A 9,964-nucleotide genomic window follows, 5' to 3' on the forward strand; every position below is an offset into this window, starting at 1 on the left:
CCAGGCAGAATTTGGTTAAGACAGGGAGAGATTGGGGGGTGGAAGCAATAGTGAGGAGGGTGGAAGGAGATTTAAGAGGGAGGATGAAGAGGGAGGAGAGGAAGTGGGGGCAGGATGCGGCACGGGAGAGAGGTGGAAGGGGGGTTTAGGGCTGGGAGTGATAGATTTGGATTTATAAGGGGATAGATTAGGGACGGGGAGATAGGGAAAGGTATTGGTTAGGTATGACGGGGAGGGACGATGCTCCCCTGAATTTTTATTTTGTTGTTTTGGTTTGTTTAATAGAAAATACCATTATTTAAGTTTGAATGAGAATTGTTATTTTGTAAAGTATGAATGGTATTGATTGTAATAAATTATAAAAAAATAAAAAAATAAAAAACTGTTCCTATCAGTTTAATATCTGATACGTCCCCCATCGAGGGACTACATATTAAATGGATTTTTCGAACAGGGAGTCGGAAATGGGGCTTGCTTCGTCCGCTCCACGCATCGACCCAGTATTGCACTACCTCCGGGAACGGTGCAACACTTTTCTCCCGTTGTCAAGGAAAAATACAAATTCACCAACTGTGTAAACAGCTAGCTAGCTAGCAGAAGAAGAGAAGGAAAGAAACATTCCAACTGAAAGAAAGGCGAAGCGCCCTTCATTGGGGTCCCCCGTTTCCCACCATTTTACTTAAAAATAATAATAATTGGGCCAGGATAGTGTTTGTGTGTGTCTGTCTGTCTCTGTGTCTGTGACCTTCTTTTTATCCACAGCCCTCGGAAACTTGGAAGACTGGGTTCCGGGAGCACCCGCGGGAACCTGGCCAAGAGTGCACAGAGTGCGTCTCGGGTCCCGACCTCTGACTTGCACACGACTCTGGTTTCTCTTCATTACGCACAAGCCTTTCGCCATTAACTAAAGACTTCGTGGAGATGAACACTTACGAGTTCAACGTATTTTTGGAGGGGCTTTGCCTCTTGCAGAGCCCGGTATCTTGTTTCAAGAGAAATTGACAGAGATGGGCCAGGATAGTGACTTAAAGACGCATTAGCGACTTTTTCCAAAAAACACCTGCCTGTCTGTCGCCGGGGAAACGTTGGGTGGGTGGGTGGGGAGGGAGGAGCCGGCTTTTGCCAACCCGCTGAGGTCTGTCGAGACCCCCGGGGGCCCGGTTCCATTTGTGGGTCATCGCTTCTCGGCCTTTTGGCTCAGATCAAGCTTGGTACCGAGGTGCCCCAAAGCCCGCTGAGCCAGAAGGTCGAAGGAAGGCAGGAGGGAGAGTTTTTCCACTCTAAATCAGATTTTTTTATCAGATTTTTCATTTTTGTTCTATTGGCTTCTGGGAAAAGAGAGCTTTTTCTTGTGAAGATGGCGCAGAAAAATCCCCACATAGGGGTACCAGGGATTGGTCTCGTTAATACGGTGAGGTTCTCTTGGACGGACAAGGAAGAATTCTATAAGAAATATCCTGATGGGATGCCTACAGCTGGAAGTGAAAGATGTTCTATGCCTTCAGGGGAATCCCATGGAAAAAGGATAGGATGTGACGTTACATTTGGAAGGAAAACACGACGACGTTATGAAGAAGGACAGACGTAGGTTTACCATGTTGAGAAATAAGGTGATGAAAGAAATCAGACAGGCCAAGGCAAACTTTTTTATTAACATAATTGGTGAAGCAAAGGGAAATTCTAAATTGATATGGGAGAATCTAAAAAAGTTAACAGGGAAAGACCATAGTAACACTGCAAAAAGACTAGAAATCATGGTGAATAATAATCTAACACAGGATGCAGTCGAAATAGCAATAGCCTTCAATTCCTACTTTATTGACTCTGTCAGGGTACTGACACAGAACCCCTCCACTTGTTTCTTGGTCTCAGTGCTAGTGAATGACACTCAACCTGTCTTCATCATAAGGGAGGTTTCTGAGTCAAAGGTGAACAAGGTGATTAGCTCACTAAAGAACTCTAAAGCCAAAGATGTGTTTGGGATGGACTCTACCTTTCTTAAAAACTACAAAGAGTCACTCATTGGCCCCATTACTAAGGTCACCAACACATCTATTGGTCTCGGTGTGTTTCCAAGGGTATGGAAGTCGGCCATAATAACGGCCATCTTTAAATCAGGCGACCCTGCTGACGTGAGTAACTACAGGCCCATTAGTATACTACCTGTGGTGTCAAAGGTTGTTGAAAAGTGTGTAGCAGAACAACTGATTGCCCACCTCAACAACAGCCCCTTCACATTACACTCCATGCAGTTTGGCTTCAGAGCGAAACACTCCACAGAAACGGCCAACTGCTTTTTTCTGGAAAATGTGAAGTCCAAGATGGACAGTGTTTCTGGACCTAAGGAAGACTTTTGATACTGTTAACCATGAGATTCTCATCACAAAATTGTCCAAGTTCAACTTTTCCCCTGATGCCTTGAGATGGATGAAATCATACCTTGAAGGCAGAACTCAGTGTGTCAGAGTGAGCAATGAGCTGTCGCCCACTCGTAGCTATGATGTGGGCGTGCCCCAAGGGTCAATACTGGGGCCCCTCCTGTTCAGCCTGTACATTAATGATCTGCCTTCTGTCTGTACTGGGTCTGAAGTTCAAATGTATGCAGATGATACAGTGATATATGTGCATGCAAAGAGCAAACAACAAGCTGCACAAGAACTCACTACTGTAATGGTCCAGGTTACAAAGTGGCTCAGTGACTCGTGTTTGCATCTCAATGTGAAAAAAACTGTTTGCATGTTCTTCACAAAGAGGGCAACAGATGCTACTGAGCCAGATGTCTATGTGTCAGGGGAGAAGCTCCAGGTGGTATCCGATTTTAAGTACCTTGGCATCATACTTGATTCCAACCTCTCTTTTAAAAAGCATGTGAAAAAGGTAATTCAAATAACCAAATTCAACCTAGCTAATTTCCGATTTATACGAAATTGTTTGACTACAGAGGTAGCAAAACTGTACTTCAAATCTATGATACTCCCCCACTTAACATACTGCTTGACTAGTTGGGCCCAAGCTTGCTGTACAACATTAAAACCTATTCAGTCTGTCTACAAACAGGCTCTCAAAGTGCTTGATAGGAAGCCCAATAGCCATCATCATTGTCACATCCTTAGAAAGCATGAGCTCTTGAGTTGGGAAAATCTTGTGCAATACACCGACGCATGTCTTGTATTCAAGATCCTCAATGGCCTGGCTCCCCCTCCACTCAATATTTTTGTTAAACAGAAAACCCAGACATATGGCAGCAGATCCACAAGGTCTGCCATGAGAGGTGACTGTATAGTTCCCCGAAGGAAAAGCACCTTTAGTAAATCTGCATTCTCTGTGAGAGCTTCCCATGTCTGGAATACACTGCCATCAGACACACATAACTGCACCACATATCACACTTTCACAAAATGCTTGAAGACATGGCTAAAGGTCAATCAGATTTGTGAACATGGTCCCTAGCTGTGTGTTGCCACTCTCCATGTTGTCTGTTGTCTGTAGCTTGTGAGGTGTGGAAACACTTTGTTGCTTTTATGAATTTTGTCTTGCTGCTTTTTGTCCTGTTGCTCTGTCTGTATGCTATGTCTTGCTTGTCCTATGTTGCTATGTCTTGCTTGTTCTATGTTGCTATTGTCTATATTGTAATTGTTTTTAATAACCTGCCCAGGGACTGCGGTTGAAAATTAGCCGGTTGGCTAAAACCGGCACTTTTACTGAAATGTTGATTAATGTGCACTGTCCCTGTAAAAATAAAAATAAACTCAAACTCAAACTCAAGGGAAAGGAGCAAGACCCCTGTGCCATTACGAGGTGACCAGCCTGGCAAGGAACAATTTCAGGGTGGTCACCGTCACCATGTATAACCCACATGTGAAGGATGAGGAGGTGAGGGCCTTTCTGGGGAGATATGTTGACAATGTCTCCTCAGCGAATCACCTCAGGGACTCCCTGGGATTCTGGAACGGGAGGAGAGGGTTTCAGGTGCTTCTCAGGGAGGACCCGAAGGGTTTTGGTGGCTACCTCCATCCTCCAGCGATGTTCTCCCTCGGGGCTGACAGGGGGACATTGTAGCCTCGGTTCTGCAGGCGTTTTATGGCCTACGGCCATATCCTGGCCTCGTGCAGCACCAGAAAGTGCAGGTTCTGTGGGTCGGGAGAGCACGAGGCCAAGGAATGTGACGAGCCCAAGGTTTGCCACGGGTGTGGCTCGTCAGTACACCTGTGGCGTGATTGCCCGGCTCGTCAAAGGTCGTACGCGTCTGCAGCGGGGGGAACGGGGGATGGGGGGAGAAGAGAAAGAAAGGGAACAGACAACGGTGATGGCACAGGGGTAAAGACTGCACGGGAAGAGGATGGAAGGAAGGAGGCTGTGAGTGAGAAGCGAGGAGAAGATAAGGCGAGGAGAATAAGGAGGCGGAAGGAGCGAAGAAGAAGCAGGCAGGGACAGTGGAGAGAGAGGAGGCGGAGGAGAGAACGGTGAAGGGAACGAAGGAGGGAGCAGAGAGGGGAGACGGAAGAAAGGAGTGGGGGAAAAGCAGGATGTCAAGCGCATTGGTGGACAAGATGAGGGAGATGGTGGAGGGGCTGGCAGGGATGGGGGAAGATATCACCCCTTTGCCGCCATCGCCAAAGAGGAGAGTGAAGAGGAGGGTGAGCTTAACGGACGAAAGGAGGGGAGGGGGTGAGGGGGGGCCAAGCGAGGGAAGAGTGTCTTTGACCTCGCTGTTTTCCTCAGCCCCTCATCATTTGGTGGAGAGTGACTCGCAGGATGAGGCTGGGGGCTGTTTGTCGGGGGGGGATCTCAACTCCTGTTTGGGGAGTTGGGGTCTCCTACTCTCAGCCCAGAGGCCTACGGGGAGGGAGGAATGGAGGGTGTTGGCGTGGAACCCAGGATGCAGGGCACTCAGAGGCCTAACACACTGCCTGCATCCTGGGTTCGAGAGATGAGGTAGGACGGGGGGGGGGGCGTCAGAGGAGGAGAGGACGTCCATGCTGGTGGAGATGGAGCAGGGGAGCATCGGGTGAAAAGTCCGAAAATTCCCCAAAATCCCCGAAAAGTCAGAAAATGCAAAAAGTTGGAAAAGTACGAAAGTTCAAAGTCAGAAATTTCTGAAAATTCCCAGAAATTCATAAAAGTCAGAACATTTTAAAAGTCAGAAAATTCAAATATTTGCAGGAATTTGTCCAGTGTTCATATCATCCTGAATAAACAGTACAGCAAAAAAATGCATCCAAAGGGCATCAAACATGATTTAAAGCTTGTTTTTGAAAAAGTGGTTATTTCTGTATTGCAATGTTGAAATTTGCTGAAAATTGTCCACAGTGTTCATATCATCCTGAATAAACAGTACAGCAACAAAAAAATGCATCCAAAGTGCATCAAACATGATTTAGAGCTTGTTTTTGGAAAAGTGTTTATTTCTGTATTTCAATGTTGCAACTAGCTGAAAACTGTCCACAGTGATCATATCATCTCGAATAAACAGAACATTTGTTTTAATTACATCCAAAGTGCATCAAACATGATTTAGAGCTTGTTTTTGAAAAAGTGGTTATTTCTGTATTGAAATTAGCTGAAAATTGTCCACAGTGTTCATATCATCCTGAATAAACAGTACAGCAAAAAAAAAAAATACATCCAAAGTGCATCAAACATGATTTAGAGCTTGTTTTTGAAAAAGTGGTTATTTCTGGATTTCAATGTTGAAATTTGCAGAAAATTGTCCACAGTGATCATATCATCTCGAAGAAACAGTACAGCAAAATAAATACATCCAAAGTGCATCAAACATGATTTAGAGCTTGTTTTTGGAAAAGTGGTTATTTCTGCATTTCAAAGTTGAAATTAGCTGAAAATTGTCCACAGTGTTCATATCATCTTGAATAAACCGTACTGCAAAAAAAATCCCCATTGAGACCGTTTCTGTGCCTCGACCTAGGTTGGGCAAAACTAATCATGTGTTTGGTGTTCGCCTTAGCAATCTCACTAGGATAAAGACCTCAATTCCTTTTATTATTGAAAGAGATCATGATACCTCAAATCTCAAAATAGGGCTACTTAATGTTAGATCCCTTACTTCAAAGGCAATTATAGTCAATGAACTAATCACTGATCATAATCTTGATGTGATTGGCCTGACTGAAACATGGCTTAAGCCTGATGAATTTACTGCGTTAAATGAGGCCTCACCTCCTGGCTACACTAGTGACCATATCCCCCATCTATCCCGCAAATGCGGAGGTGTTGCTCACATTTACGATAGCAAATTTCAAATGACAAAAAATAAATGGCGTTTTCATCTTTTGAGCTTCTCGTCATGAAATCTATGCAGCCTACTCAATCACTTTTTATAGCTACTGTTTACAGGCCTCCTGGGCCATATACAGCGTTCCTCATTGAGTTCCCTGAATTCCGATCGGACCTTGTAGTCATAGCAGATAATATTCTAATCTTTGGTGACTTTAATATTCACATGGAAAAGTCCACAGACCCTCTCTAAAAGGCTTTCGGAGCCATCATCGACTCAGTGGGTTTTGTCCAACATGTCTCTGGACCTACTCACTGTCACAGTCATACTCTGGACCTAGTTTTGTCCCACGGAATAAATGTTGTGGATCTTAATGTTTTTCCTCATAATCCTGGACTATCGGACCACCATTTTATTACGTTTGCAATTGCAACAAATAATCTGCTCAGACCCCAACCAAGGAGCATCAAAAGTCGTGCTATAAATTCACAGACAACACAAAGATTCCATGATGTCCTTCCAGACTCCCTCTGTCTACCCAAGGACGTCAGAGGACAAAAATCAGTTAACCACCTAACTGAGGAACTCAATTTAACCTTGCGCAATACCCTAGATGCAGTGCCCCTAAAAACTAAAAACATTTCTCATAATTAACTAGCTCCCTGGTATACAGAAACGGAAATGGCGCCACACCAAACTGGAAGTTTTCCGACTAGCTTGGAAAGACAGTACCGTGCAGTATTGAAGAGCCCTTACTGCTACTCGATCATCCTATTTTTCCAACTTAATTGAGGTTAATAAGAACAATCCGAAATTCCTTTTTGATACTGTCGCAAAGCTAACTAAAAATCAGCATTCCCCAAGAGAGGATGGCTTTCACGTCAGCAGTAATAAATTCATGAACTTCTTTGAGGAAAAGATCATGATTATTAGAAAGCAAATTATGGACTCCTCTTTAAATCTTCGTATTCATTCAAAGCTCAGTTGTCCTGAGTCTGCACAACTCTGCCAGGACCTAGGATCGAGAGACGCTCAAGTGTTTTAGTACTATATCTCTTGACACAATGATGAAAATAATCATTGCCTCTAAACCTTCAAGCTGCATACTGGACCCTATTCCAACTAAACTACTGAAAGTGCTGCCTCCTGTGCTTGGCCCTCCTATGTTGAACATAATAAACGTCTCTCTATCCACCGGATGTGTACCAAACTCACTAAAAGTGGCAGTAATAAAGCCTCTCTTGAAAAAGCCCAACCTTGACCCAGAAAATATAAAAAACTAAATCGGCCTATATCGAATCTTCCATTCCTCTCCAAAATTTTAGAAAAGGCTGTTGAGCAGCAACTCACTGACTTCCTGAAGACAAACAATGTATACGAAATGCTTCAGTCTGGTTTTAGACCCAATCATAGCACTGAGACTGCACTTGTGAAGGTGGTAAATTACCTTTTAATGGCATCAGACCGAGGCTCTGCATCTGCCCTTGTGCTCCTAGACCTTAGTGTTGCTTTTGATACCATCGATCACCACATTCTTTTGGAGAGATTGGAAACCCAAATTGGTCTACATGGACAAGATCTGGCCTGGTTTAGATCTTATCTGTTGGAAAGATATCAGTTTGTCTCTGTGAATGGTTTGTCCTCTGATAAGTCAACTGTAAATGTCGGTGTTCCTCAAGGTTCCGTTTTAGGAACACTATTGTTTTCACTATATATTTTACCTCTTGGGGATGTCATTCGAAAACATAATATTAACTTTCACTGCTATGTGGATGACACACAGCTGTACATTTCAATGAAACTTGGTGAATCCCCAAAATTGCCTTCGTTAGAAGCCTGTGTTTCAGACATAAGGAAGTGGATGGCTGCAAACTTTCTACTTTTAAACTCGGACAAAACAGAGATGCTTGTTCTAGGTCCCAAGAAACAAAAAGATATTCTGTTGAATCTGACAATTAATCTTGATGGTTGTACAGTCGTCTCAAATAAAACTGTGAAGGACCTCGGCGTTACTCTGGACCTCGATCTTTCTTTTGACGAACATATCAAGACTGTTTCAAGGACAGCTTTTTTCCTTCTACGTAACATTACAAGAATCAGAAACTTTCTGTCCAAAAATGATGCAGAAAAATTAATCCATGCTTTTGTTACTTCATGGTTAGACTACTGCAATGCTCTACTTTCCGGCTACCCAGATGACGCACTAAATAAACTTCAGTTAGTGCTAAATACGGCTGCTAGAATCCTGACTAGAACCAAAAAATATGATCATATTACTCCAGTGCTAGCCTCCCTACACTGGCTTCCTGTCAAGGCAAGGGCTGATTTCAAGGTTTTACTGCTAACCTACAAAGCATTACATGGGCTTGCTCCTACCTAGCTCTCTGATTTGGTCCTGCCGTACATACCTACACGTACGCTACAGTCACAAAACGCAGGCCTACTAATTGTCCCTAGAATTTCTAAGCAAACAGCTGGAGACAGGACTTTCTCCTATAGAGCTCCATTTTTATGGAATGGTCTGCCTACCCATGTGAGAGACGCCAACTCGGTCTCAACCTTTAAGTCTTTACTGAAGACTCATCTCTTCAATGGGTCATATGATTGAGTGTAGTCTGGCCCAGGAGTGTGAAGGTGAACGGAAACGCTCTGGAGCAACGAACCTGCCTGGCCGGTTCCTCTCTTTCCACTGGGATTCTCTGCCTCTAACCCTATGACAGGGGCTGAGTCACTGGCTTACTGGTGCTCTTTCATGCCGTCCCTAGGAGGGGTGCATCACTTGAGTGTGTTGAGTCACTGATGCGATCTTCCTGTCTGGGTTGGTGCCCCCCCTTGGGTTGTGCTGTGGCAGAGATCTTTGTGGGCCATATTCGGCCTTGTCTCAGGATGGTAAGTTGGTGGTTGAGGATATCCCTCTAGTGGTGTGGGGCTGTGCTTTGACAAAGTGGGTGGGGTTATATCCTTCCTGTTTGGCCCTGTCCGGGGGTAACATCGGATGGGGCCAGTGTCTCCTGACCCCTCCTGTCTCAGCCTCCAGTATTTATGCTGCAGTAGTTTGTGTCGGGGGGCTAGGGTCAGTTTGTTATATCTGGAGTACTTCTCATGTCCTATCCGGTGTCCAGTGATAGTTCCAAAGTACACAAGTACACATTGGATGGAGCAGTTGTTGGCTAGAATGCTAACACTCATTGACATAGGCTGTAGCAAAAGCTAGCCAAAGACTATTTCTACTGGCTGATAATGCATTTCGTAAAATGCATTGGATTTGCGACGATGACACAAATATACAGTTGTGAATATAACTAATGTTCCCTTCGTCAGTCACTCAGTATAACAGACTATGGGGAGTCATACTCACCTGAAAAAAAAACTAAAATCACACCCAACGGGCAAAAGGAGATCGAGCGTGCCCTCGAAAGCCCTGCCTGCATAGCATCGACCAGAGTCAATGAACCACGGCAGCCGAGGGTCAAACTCACAGAAATCCTGCAGTAACCTGGAAACTGTGTACTCGTGAGCTGTCAAGGCTCAAACCCACAGTAACTCGGATAAATGTAAATGCTCACCCTCCGCACTGCCAAACACCCACTCTCGAATCCAGCAATAACAACACTATGAGCCATACTGGGAGCAATTATATCTGAGAGCTTCAAGATCCTCAGAGTCCACATCACTAAAGACCCATCATGGTCCAAACACACCAACACAGTTGTGAACAGGGCACGACAA

At 44.4% G+C, this 9,964-nt stretch overlaps 2 non-coding genes across 2 annotated transcripts; both read left to right on the top strand.

The window, feature by feature from the left end:
• The first annotated feature begins 351 nt into the window (after nt 1-351).
• On the top strand, nt 352-534 carry LOC116374912 (U2 spliceosomal RNA). Its single transcript, XR_004210937.1, has one exon. It is a non-coding gene; the product is annotated as a U2 spliceosomal RNA (small nuclear RNA).
• A 326-nt stretch (nt 535-860) lies between these two features.
• Nucleotides 861-976, top strand: LOC116374893 (U5 spliceosomal RNA). The gene has a single exon (XR_004210919.1). It is a non-coding gene; the product is annotated as a U5 spliceosomal RNA (small nuclear RNA).
• Nucleotides 977-9,964: the final 8,988 nt, after the last annotated feature.

This window comes from Oncorhynchus kisutch, linkage group LG8, assembly GCF_002021735.2.
Source record: "Oncorhynchus kisutch isolate 150728-3 linkage group LG8, Okis_V2, whole genome shotgun sequence".
In the NCBI taxonomy this organism is placed as follows: Eukaryota; Metazoa; Chordata; class Actinopteri; order Salmoniformes; family Salmonidae; genus Oncorhynchus; species Oncorhynchus kisutch.